A 12,814-nucleotide genomic window follows, 5' to 3' on the forward strand; every position below is an offset into this window, starting at 1 on the left:
AGTCTTCAGCAACACCTATAAAGACAAGAAAGAACAGGTTAGCATTACGGTCTTCAGTGACAGCTCTTCACTTACCTGGTCCATCGGCTGTCACCAACGCCTCGCGCTGCATTCCGGCATCTGAAAGACAAAAGCTTACCAACTCTTCGCACGCTCCGGAGGCCTTCGGCGCTGCATCCCGCATCTGAAAGACAAAACAAGGTGCGTTTAAAGACATTGGGGAACTTTAATACTCACGTGCCATTACTCCTTTCCACATATAACCCAGTGGGTATTCCGGCACCCTGCAGCCGCTCCGAACTTGTACCTGCAAAATAAAAAGACAGTTAGAGCGCATCGTGAAGCAGGCAACAAGCGCTTACTTACGTGCTTCCAGGCGCTTCTATTCATCACACGGGCTCCATCTTCAACTCACTTCAGCCCGTCATCCGCCATCGCCGGAACCCTGCAAAACAAGAAACATCATTACTAAAGACTTTAAAGACATTAGAATTACTCGAAACTTACCGTTCGTGCAGTAAACGACGGACAGCAGTCCTCTGAAGTCAAGAGGCCTGCTCCCCTTATCCAGTGAAGAAACTGGTTACAGCACCCTGCCCCGAGGCAAATGGAGAGCACGGCGTTCACTTACCTAAGACATCTTACCCTTCGAGTCAGACATACAGTGCACAGAGGTCCAGCCCAAAGAGCCAGCCGTGTGTTACACATCACCTTTGAAGATACGGTATACGCCCAGTCAAGACCGGCGCCTCTACGGGAATCAGGTGAGCGTTACAGTAATATGAGATTGACGGTCAGTACACAGACAGCTCGAATAGCTCCATTTTTGTATGGTTTGGAGACTTCTAATATTTCCTTTTGATGTACCTATCAGGAGACTATTACAGTAGTCTAATTTAGTGTTGATTATTGCTGCTGCAATGGATGCTCTATATACCTGACATGTTGTACATTCCATGGCCAGTTTTGATATTTGCTCCTTCCACCCCACGGTGCAAACCAATTTTCCTGTATTTCTGCTGCATTGTGTTGTTTGACATTGTGAGCTGGGAAGTGAAGCTGTTGGAACGCTATTTCTATTAGCTTATGGGGCATTACTACTTTACCTGTATTGTTTTGACGCCAAAGGAGATCAGAGGATGACTGGCTACACCCTCTTTTCTCCCACAACTCCTTTTCCTCAACCGTCTCCCCTTGTTGTAATTCTAATATCTGGGAAATGGGCTTGGAATTATACCGATCTGGGCGATCCTCTTCCACATGTTTCTGTAATACGTACTCACCTGCTTTTTCCTTGGCTAAATATGATGCCTCTTTCGCAGCAGCGTCTGCTGCCACTTTGCCTAAAGATATGACCTCATTGTTATTTGTATGGGCATAGCATTTCACTATGGCCCCAACTGTAGGTTCCTTTAACGCCTCTATCAATTATTTTAGTAGCTCAGCGTGCTGCACTGGGAATCTGTCTGCTCTGTGGAAGCCTCTCCTCCACAATCTAGCCAATCCCCTATGTATTGTTGTGTTCATGTATGCAGAGTCTGTGTAAATTGTTACCGGACATCCTTTTGCTGCATGCAGTTCTTCTACGAGTGCTATTAACTCTGCTGCTTGTGCTGAGTAATGGGCAGGTAATCTTTGTTGGACGAGTACTTCATATTCATCTTCCTCTATTCGTACAACAGCCACCCCCACATGTTTTTCTTCTGTCTCTGAATTTATTGATGCTGACCCATCTATAAAGTATATTTCTCCTTCAGATAATGCATTTTCACTTGCTGTGGGTATGTCCACATCTTCTCCTCTGTATGTAGCACAATCGTGTGTTTGCATGTCTTCCACTGTGCATGCTTTTGTGATAAATGTTGCAGGGTTAACTGTTTTACATCTCCCTATGTGTATGGTAGTGCTGGGTAGGATCATTTCGTAAGATGTTGCTCTTTGTGTTGTCAGTGTGCTCTTCAATCTTTCCAATATTGCGAATAGTGAATGCTCCACAAACAGTGTCACAGAACATTCCATCACAATCGTTGCACTTTTCTCTATCATGAACGCTGCGGCTGCGAGGGACTGCTCGCAACCGAAGTGTCCTTGCATGACTGCATCTAGCGTTCCACTGTATTATGCCAAAGGCTTATGACCCACGGATGTTTTTTCTGTCAGCACTGCGGTCATAAGTGTCCCATTACAATGTGAAAATAAGTAGAACTCACGTTCATAATCTGGGTTTATGAGTACTGGTGCTGTTGAGATGTGCTGAATGTGTCATGCATTTCTGCTGTCCACTGTATTTTTGGGTTTTCCCTTTGTGCTTCTTTAAGTCCCTGCAGTAATAGTTTTGTGTATCCTGCATATTCTGAGATCCAGGCAAGCCAGTAATTGCACATGCAGAGAAATGTCTGCATTTCCTTTACTGTCTTAGGCTCGTTTACGGCGCGTACTGAATCCGCCCTGTCTGGTATGATTCTTTTACCCTCCTTTGATATCAATTGACCCAGATACAACACTTCTTCCTGACAATATTGTAATTTCTCCTTGTCTATCTTGTAACCTTTACGGACCAACAGTGTCAAAAGCGTAATAGTCTTTCCTGCACTTATCTTCATCTTTTCCGCAAATCAGGAGATCATCCACATATTGAATGATCGTGCTCTTTGTGAGCATATTCCCTAGATCTTCATGTAGAATTCTGTTGAATATACTTGGGCTCCCTCAGTATCCCTGAGGTAATCTGCAATGCTCCTATCTTTTCCCTCCCAGGGGGAATGCTGTCAAATATTAGGACTCAGGATCCAGTGGGACTGAGAAGAAAGCATTCAAGTCTACCACTGTAAAACATGATGCATCTTTTGGTATGCTACACAAAATTGATGCAGGATTTGGGACCAAAGGGAACTCTTTTTGGATGATGTCATTAAGGGGGCGTAGGTCCTGGATCATCCTCCACGCCCCGCCCTTTGCTTTCTTGATGGGGTAGATGCAAGTATTACATGGTGAATTTGAGGTCACTATTATCCCCTGCACTAGCAGTGCATCTATGGTTTCTTTTATCCCTTCTTCTGCTTCTCGGGACAGGGGGTATTGTTTTACTTGTGGCAGCAACGCCCCTGGTTGAATTTTACTGGTGTTACCTCGCGCAGCAGACCCACATCATGTGGGCCTATGGTCCATAGTTCTTTTGGCACCAGTTGCATGTCATCATCGAAAAAGGAAGGTGGCGCCCCCTACCACTGCCATTAGTATTCTGGTACCTGTCTTGTTTGTATCGGGATATCGCAGTGGATCGCAATATCCATCACGATCTCCCCATCACTGTCTGAATCAGTAAAAAGGTCCTCGTCGGACAAATCTTGCAGTGCAATATTAGCATTGATGCACAATACTGTTTGCCACTCACACCCATGTATGTCCATTCCTATGACCGCTATTCTTTGCGCGGACACCTGTACTGCATGCACATCTAAGGACATCACTGTTCCTGGCATTATTTCTGGGCGTGTTATAGGGTGGAAAACAAACTCTGCGGGCACTCTCCATTCTTGGCGCTTTAACTCAGGGACCACTCGTGCTCATTTTTTTAGCCCCTGAATGAACATATCTGGATCGACTGGTATGCCGCGTACCTCCGGTGCTGTGGCTCGTGTGTGTACTACCAACATTACTCACAATGGGCAGATCCCCGGGGTCGAGCAGACTATCCCTTTTTCAGTGAACGATATACTCATATTGAGCTTGCTGAGGAGGTCCCTCCCCGGCAAGTTAATAGGTGACTCTTCATAGTACAGTAAAGGTGCTCGTACTGTCTTCCCACCCACTGTTACATCCAAATCTTCTGTAAGGAACTTCGACCACCGCCCCAGAGAACCCTTGCGTTTCCAATTTACGATTAGGTTACCGAAACCTGCCTTCTCGTAGGCATGATTTTTCGGCTCCCGAGTCTACCATAAAAATGAATTGTTTATTCCCTATCTCCGCCCCACCAATGGTTCCTCAGTTGCATCGAGGGTCGTTGATAGTACTTGACACGCAAGTGCGTGCTGTGGGCTGTCCTATGCTGGATGCCTTGTCTTTCCCCCATTGTCAAAAACATTCCCCGATACCACTGCCACTCAACCAAAGGGTGTAGGTGCACCATTTTCCGTTGTGACGAAAGGGTTACCTTTTACATGGGTCATGTGTTCGCGGTATTGTGTGTGCTGTTGAACATTACGCAGCGGTGCTCTGCACTCATCTGTGTATCCCTGGTCCTGCTGTTCATCTCTCCCTCCACCTCCCATTGGCAGCCCGTGTGGGCTTCCTGGGTGGGGGTGGCCATACTGCTATTCATTTTAATAATTATTCATGGGTCTGCTCCTGCACTCACTTGAAAAATGTTCCCACCTTCCCCAATTCCAACAATTCCCTTGTCCACCCCTTGGCCCTGGACCTCTGTACCCGCCATACCCTCCATACCCTGGACCACCACCTCTTTGCCCTCTATTCCCACCTCGTCCTCCGCGGGCGTTCCTCACTTGCCACTGTGGCCCTCCGTATTATTCCTCACCATTCCACTGCTTCTGTCCATTTCCTGCCCAATTGGCTGCCATTCTTCCTTGTATTACTGTTGACCCTTCCTCCTCCTCTCTGTCCCAGTCTGTGGGAGTGCGGCTACAGCTGCTGTGACCTTCACTAGTTTCGTCTGAATTAATTTTGCCTTGTCTGCCAGTCTTCTCTGTGCTGTCTCCTTCTCCCTTTCTTTGATCCTTTTGCAATGGTGTACTATGATGTGTTGTATCTCTGGCCAGCCTTTGGCCTCAATCCCAGCTATTTTATCGAGGGCTTTCTGAACTTTCTTCGGGAGCCCACTTTTTATTATAAAGTAGAACAGGGAGGTGGACTGATCCCAGGCCGTGGCCGTCTCTGCTTTCCACATCTCCTGCACCCGTAAAATGAAGGCCATTGTATCTTCCTCGTCATTCATTGTGCACTGCATTACTGACTGTAAGTCAGGTGTATCTGGGAATGTGTCTCTTAATGCGTCCCAGATTCTTGCTCTTACTGTGTTAAAGGAAGCACCATCATGGCGGTCACAATCCAATGTTATTCCTGGGAAGCCTGCTTTCACCCAAACCCGATCAGCTTGATCACCCACTGCGGACACCAGCAAGCTTTTAATGTCACCTACTGCCAAAGGAACCCTTGCAGTCTTCTTCTCAAATGCATATATCCATTTACTTGCACCCCCTGAAAGTGGGGGTAATAGTTTTAATACATTTGCTTTATCCATCTGTGCCATGGTATGCAATTTGGTCTCCCTCCTCCCCTGTTGATCAGTGGCAGCTGCAACCTTCCTTTTGCCTCTTTCCCCGTACTTACCTTGGTCACTCGTTTTCCCAGTACGCCCAGCCTTCCTACTCTGTTTCTTAGCCTTCCATTCTATTCTTCTTCCATTGCCCGCCCCAGAGGTGTTTCGTCTAGCCTCACTGGTACTCCCCCTGCTGCTATCCCTATTCTCCTTCCTTCTAACTCCTCTTCCTCTGTCACACCACAGTTCTTCCGCTCCTCCCGATGCCATACTCTCTCCCATCGCCCCGCCCCCACCCCCAGGCGTGTGTTGCTCTAGCTCTGTTATCCTTGTTGGCTCATCGTTTATTCAAAATAGTATCTCCCCCTTCTTCCACCCTTCTTGTATGGATCTGTCGGGTGTCCGTGATCGCTGTGTTTGATCGACCCTAGAAGTACGTGATCCACTCTGTTCACTCATATCTCTGGACAGTTCACTTCGGGCCATTGATAACCTTGAGTCTAAATCTTCTGTGAATTTTTCAATATCTATTGCCGGGGTACTCACCTGTCCACTCGCTCTTGGGCACTCACATGGTGGGGGTGCTGTGGGTCGTGGGATGGTTGGGGAGGTGGGCTTTGACACATTCACTGGGTCACTGTATCCCTCAGCTGGCATTGGTTTGTTTAAGAGGGGGTATATTCGTACAACCTCTAATGGCCCGTCCTTTTGTCCCCCCTTCTTCCCATTATTCTCTATTGCCAGGGGAGATGGAACCTGTTCCTTTATTTGCTCTTTCCTTTTTATTGGAGACACCTCTTCAAATAACCTCCATAAGTCTAATATCTCCCTTCTATTCTGCAATTGTTTTCCTTTATATTTTACAAATAGGCAAATAGCCACCATATCCAGTACATTTTTATCAAATGATCCTCCCTGGGGCCATACCTGTGGTAGCCCTTCTTTTAATTCCGTGACCCACTGATCATGGTATTTAGTTATTCTCTCTGCGTAACCTGGTGAACTTTGACAAATATGGGCCAATGGTGTTTCCGCACCCATGTTAAGTTCTAGTCCCCCCTTGTACCTCTGACTGGTGTGTGTGTTATGCAGTTACAATGCTAACTATACCAGTATTCTGTTGTTGATATACCACTTCTATACACCGAGTCTTAAAAAGTGTCACACGTACAATGACCACTTATTCATAGGACATCAGTACAGTTATTTTAGCCAGTATCAAAATGCAGTGATCACAAAAGACATAACAAATTCAGTACATAACATTGGCCAATAGACAGTTCACATACAATACATAACACATACCCACCCTGTCTTCTCTCAATGCTCTTATTAATAAGGATCTCCCTTACCCCAGCACTTTACACCCCTTATCCCTTAGGTTGTCTCAATATGTTCCCGTAGATCAGAAAAGGAAAAGAATAAAGCGTTTCTAAATTGTACTCCGAGTCTTCCCTTTATGCAAGACTCCCACTGATTTCTTCTATTGTTCCACTTATTCCCATTATTCCCAGTACTAGTCAAGATAGCACTATGTGGCGCCACCTTCTACCCCCTTGCAGAGCTAGGTTCCCGTCTTCCCTTTTCACCTTGTAATCTCCTTAACTCATCCTAATGGCCGTATGCAGAGAAAGAAAAAAAGACTAAGGTAGTATCTATTGTACTCCCAAGAGCCCCTTTAACTCAGTCTGACCTCGTATACTACGTTCTGCATCCAACTCCTTTTAATGTCGCTCGCACTTGATACCCACTTGCCCGTCTTGATCCGAGACCCTCTGGACCCGGTCTGTCCAGGTGCTGCCCCACGCTCAATGGTCGCCCCCGGCGAGCAGTACTATGGGTTTTGCAAAGTGGGACCCGTACCATCTTGCCCTACTCGGTATGCACGTCTAAGTGTACCAGTTGCCGTAGGCGGGCAGCTTTCTTGAGGGGGCGTGCCGTGGGTCTCCGCTGTGGCCTGGGACGTCTCGTGCCAAAAGGAACGAAAGGACAAATCACGTCCTAGGGGTCACCACTTGAAAGTGAGCGTCCCCCAAAAAGGCATTTAAAACTCCCCAATGAGAGTCAATGATGCACACACCCCAGATGGGAATGTGAGACCAAGACCAAGTGCGGGTGAAGTCAAAAAGAAAAAGTTTATCTAAATCAATATAGAACAAGCGGAGAACTCTTCAAACTCTGAGAGCGCTCTGCCAAACATCAGCAAACATTCATATTTATTACAAAGTTGCATCATAGATGACATAAGCTATAGGGGGCACATAAATTGTGGGGATTGGGTGGTGAAGGCTAGATACTCTGTAATCCTTAAGCTCGGTGTTCCAGGATTGGCGGAGGTCCATGTGGTGCCAGCGTGATGCTTGCAGGTCAGCTGAGCACATCAGGATGGGGTTTTGGTCAGATGATAGTTGATTGATGCATCTTTGGTTATGCTAGCATTTACCCTTGTGGCCTCACACACTCATTCTTTGTTAATTAGAATTCATGATGCCATGTAAATCCTAAAAACCATTATTCTAACATCACAGGAGACATAACACATAACTCTGGGTGTGAGTCGTTCATTATCCTAAAGAATATTATACAAGGGGTGAGCAATAGGTGAGCAGCTTTCATGGGGTTAGGTGACTTATAAGGGGGCACATTCCAGGAATACATTGGTCACTTTCTTCAGGTTATATCTAGCAGAAGAACATCTTTATAGTATACTAGTATGAGAGTAAATATATGGCCATCATGGTCCATCAAGGTTGGGGTGAACTAGACTGCTTTCCAGTCAGAGGGCACATGATATGCATCAGAGAGGCAGTGGAATGAGAGGGGCCTGGGAGGGTGCATACCTAATGTTGACTCCAGGGGGGAAATGAGGGTTTGCAGTCATAACATCGCATTGTCCTTAGGCCCAAGGCTTTACATCTCAGCCTGGCCAGAGGAGGGAGAAGGGTGGGGCTGGTATGTGGCGCTGCTAAAGAGGGGAGAAGAGACCCTGTACTCTTGCTGGCCGTGTCTTGGTTAGTTGGGCAGGGAACACACACACATGGAGCATATGAATGAGGTAGGAACAGGTTAGTTTGTGTGTAAATACGATAACAGTGTGTACAATGTGCCACTTATTACATGGGTTACATAGTTCCATTGTCAGCAAATGTATATACAATTGAGAACTATTCTAGATCTACTGTACCACATACCATAAAAAGGCCCTGCATGCGGTGATGCTGATAGATCATACAGAAAACTATACACGTTTAAAAAATCATTGAATACATATTGGTATTAAACATTGCCTTCTGCGGTCTACAGCATCCAGTGCTATTTGCTCGAGGGCGAGGATCTTAAACATACAAGTCATGCCGTCTCTGTGTGAAGATGGGGGGGGATAAGTGAGTGTCTCCTTGTTTCATTATTTGCAATCAATCGCGTGGTGTATGTGATGAATTGCGGTCAGGGAATAAAAAACGCTGACTCAAGACGGGGAGAGGGCAGAGCTTTTTGCTACCTTGGAGACACTTCCTGTTTTTATGTCACCTGCACTGAGGTACTTTTTTCTAACCGATGTTGTGCTCTCCTCTGTGTTCTTGTTGTTACCAGGAGACAGCCCAGGCGAACGAGGAGGAATGCAGCCGTTATGGAGCTCAGTTAGCGAGGATTGTGTTATGTTATAAGTTGCGCTGTTGCGCTACATGAGTTATAAAGTTTTAAAACAGTGACTGGCAAATGAAGAAGCCGCCCAGAAAAATCAGTAAGCCTGATGACAGTCTATTCGGAGGCTGTCATAGGCTTCCCCGAGACATCGTAGATACATCGCCTCTTTCAAGTAAGAAGAAGCAGAGCGATCTGACTGGCCTCAACGTTGGGAGGCCCGCTACACGAAACAAATCGCACACGCTGAAGGGGAAAGGGGAGAGGAGGGCTTGGCTTGTCAGCGAGGGACAGCTGATTATGCTGACAGCCCCACAGCTGCGTATTTAGCAACGTGAAGCTACGAGAGGAAAGAGAAAAGGGGAGGAGCCAAGGGAAGCTTCGTAGAGTGCAAAGCCATTGGCCTGTCAGCAGAGAAAAGACAAATACACCGACAGCCTCCTTTCAGCTGGCGGTTGTTCACAGCCATTAATGTGATGACCGAGAAGAGAAGAGATGAGATCAGGGGTGAATGAAGATTTTGTATTGTTGCTAAACGTTCTTGGGAAAATGACTCTGGGAAGTTCTACCTTCAGAATCCACGGCTGCTAACCCGCTTGCAGGTGGAGATTAACAGACAGAGGAGACAACGAAAAGGACTTGAAGTGACATTCGGAAGCTACTGTCTTCTAAGAGCAAGATAAAGGGAAATATTGTCGACTCCCCAGAGTTCACTACCACTAACAGAACTTGTTAAAATGTGTTTCCCTCTTCACCCTAATCGTTTATTACCAACGAACCTGAGAGAATAAAGGGAGTATCAAATTGTTATTAAAGGAGCTCAGAAGCTGCTCTTGACTACCAGAGGGTAAATTCCTCACATGTGAAATTATTCCCTTGGTCAGCTGAGTTACTGTACACAAGGTTTATCGTATGGAAACTTAGTTTTAAGGAAGTCAGAAAACCCTACTCCTACAGGAAGAAGGATTCGCTACAAATATCCACTTTCTGAAAATTTTAAGAACCTGTTTTAGAATAAAGCTTTCTTTCAACCAAAGAACTGTGCGTCCGAACTCTTATTCCCACTAGAGGTGACAGTGTATAACAACAGAACTGAATTTATAGTTTCTTAAGAGGGATTGTCTGCAAGGGTGAAACAGGGTGGCACACAGGCTTGGCATACGTGTCTGGCACTTCAAACGGGGAACATGGTTGGGCGGTTATCCTCAGCATATATCATGAATGGGGGGTTTGCGAGGGGACAAGACAAGTTTTATGGAGATAGCTTGTTTGTCTCAAACCCCAGTTTCAGCCCGGTCATCTGCAGGTCAATGATGAACTGCAGAAGGTGAAAGATACAGTGTTGATCATGTAGCTTGTTCGCGCCTAGTCTCCTGTGAGAACAGGCCTGCAGTAGAGCCACCGAGGGGAGGAGGGCGAGGGAAGGAACTTGTGCGCTGTGCGCGATCAGGAGGGGAGAGCTGCAGCCCTGCGGGCTGCTTGGGCCTGTGAGACCTAAGTAATTTTGTCTCAAGATGGAGTCTCAGTGTGTCACAAAATGGAGTCCTAACAGATGAGCATTGCAGCCACATGTCGGCCCGCAGTCATCCTGCATCCCTGGCCACAGGCGCATGGGTGGCTGCTGGATGGGTCATAGTCTGAATGCTTGGAGAGAATGGAGGGGAGGGGGGCCATGAAGACCTTTCCTCCCATACATATGTAATCTGACTATGTAATTGTTAACAACAACTGTACAAATGTGTAATTTATGTTAAGGATTTTTGGCAAAAAGGACTGTGGGAAAGCTTTGCACCTCATAAAACACAACCCTCTAAACCGAGTCCCCTCCTTGAGGAGGCGACTAACACAGGCAGACCTATCTGGTTGTTGGGGGTAGCTCTAGCTCAGTTCTACCCAACAATAAACCGGTGATGTCACCCACTTTTAGCTGGGAGCTCACAGTGACAGACTTTTCTGAATTTTTCAGCGCCTTCGTATCCAGATATTCCACCTTCACTCTGCAAGATTCCAGACCCCACTGCCAGAAAAGGGATAGTTGACCCAGGCCTTCCTATCCAGGCAGAACCACCCTTCTGCACTAAAACCCCATAACAAAATACCACTAACTTCAGGGAGAAAGGGGAAAGGTGGCTGAGCCCGCTTTGTGATTCTCCAGTGCCGCCTGCTTGCCCTGCTTACCCGCTCTAGGCAGCTTGGGTGTTGCTGTGCCGTGACCAGACCTTTGCCCAGCTGTCTTTTGCCAGGAGAGCCTGCTATCCGGTGACAAACGTTTTGAGTACAGAACCCAGTTGGCTGTCCCAAATGCCAAACTCAAAGGCTGATTGTGAGTGTTTGCCCATCCCATAGCAGCACATAGCACACCCCATCTTGACCCCTTTGTCTTTGTTCCACTCTCTAAGCAACCCTAGACATACCCTGATAACTTGTCTAAACTGTTGGAATTCTCTGTGCATCTTGTCCTTGATTTCCTGGTGTTAGCGCCATTCTTTCATTCACCCCATCTTGTAACTCCTTAGCAATTTTTTGATTAAATTAATTTTCCCTAAAGAAAAGGGGTACACTACGTGAAGGGTTACAACTGCAACGTAACATTTTTATATTCACGGGTGGCGTTCCTCTTTTCTAGCCATTAAATCTTGTGTAAGTAAAACCTTCCCTTTCTTTCCAAACCAATTTTAGTTTTTAACTGATTTATTTTCCTAAAAATATCATTCAATTCTTCAGCTATATCCATCATTTCACTTCTATATTGTCCCTGTGACGTGCCTCTATCCACAGCCCAAAAACCGCATTCCAATTCAGAGTATTTCATCCGTTTTTCTTACAAACCGTTTTGACATTTAAAACTGCAAAAATGCAACTTTTCCATGTGTGATTTGACTGCACTGTTTTTTCAATTTTAACCTGCTTTGTGAACTGAATGCCTTTAGTGGTACCTTAACTTATAGTTGCTAGTGATATGACATCCCTGAGACTGTGATAAAACATATGTACATCATTATTTAATTACACATATAATTATTTGTTAAAATCCGAGTGTCATTTTAGGCCATTGCAAAGAGTTTTGGCCTCTTATTTTATGAGGCAAGGTCGGATTATTATTATTTTTTTTATTTTGATTCTGCTTGATGCCTCATATCCTTGACTACCTGCTGCTTCTTTCTATCCTCTCAAAATTCGATACATTGTGGTTTGAGGGAACATTGCAGGGGGAAACCTTAACTCAGGTGCTATCTATCCTAATTGAAAAAGGGCTCCTTTTCATTTGTGCTTTGGATATGTTCTTGCAGAAGGTTAACCAAGTGTATTTCAGTAGTTTTCATTGCGATTATCACCCCATTAGTGATTGCTGCCCAACATAAAAAAATGGTGTGATTTCTTTGAAAATGAAATAAATAAATATTGTGTTACCACACACCGGCCTGGTTTATGGTCCGTGACCCAGGGTATTTGTAAAAGGGGGGGTGTGAGACGGGTCGGGTATCGGCTCAATTCGAATTTGTTGAAATTAAAGAAAAAGCACTCTAATTGCGCGCTACATCTAAGGCTGAGGGCGAAGGACCTGGTCCGGTGTGTGACGCCCGATTGGAATCCTTCACAGTAAGGAGTGCATTTTGTTTGAGTTTGTTACTTTGAGGGTTCAGAAAGACACTCCGGGCAGTGGCAGGGGACAGGAAACTTGGCGGTGTTGGTTAACAGATGAAGCAAGAGCCCCTGCTGTTGAGAAACAAGGATGTGATGTATAGGTTTGGTTTGTATTGTTGTTGGTTTGAATAAAATTATGAAGATTTTTTTTTTTTTAAAAAGGATGTGATGTATAAAGTTTGCAGGGTCAGACTCTGCTGGTGGAATGGGTTAAGACACCGTCATAGAGGTGGTGGCTGGAGTCCA

General features: G+C 45.7%; 1 protein-coding gene across 10 annotated transcripts in view; it reads left to right on the plus strand.

The window, feature by feature from the left end:
- Positions 1-12,814, plus strand: part of PKIG (cAMP-dependent protein kinase inhibitor gamma) — a 1,186,538-nt gene that overhangs the window by 1,032,186 nt on the left and 141,538 nt on the right. The gene's annotated exons all lie outside the window — the stretch shown is intronic.

The sequence above is a fragment of the Ambystoma mexicanum genome, chromosome 3p (genome assembly GCF_040938575.1).
Source record: "Ambystoma mexicanum isolate Mex_15411 chromosome 3p, UKY_AmexF1_1, whole genome shotgun sequence".
NCBI lineage: Eukaryota > Metazoa > Chordata > Amphibia > Caudata > Ambystomatidae > Ambystoma > Ambystoma mexicanum.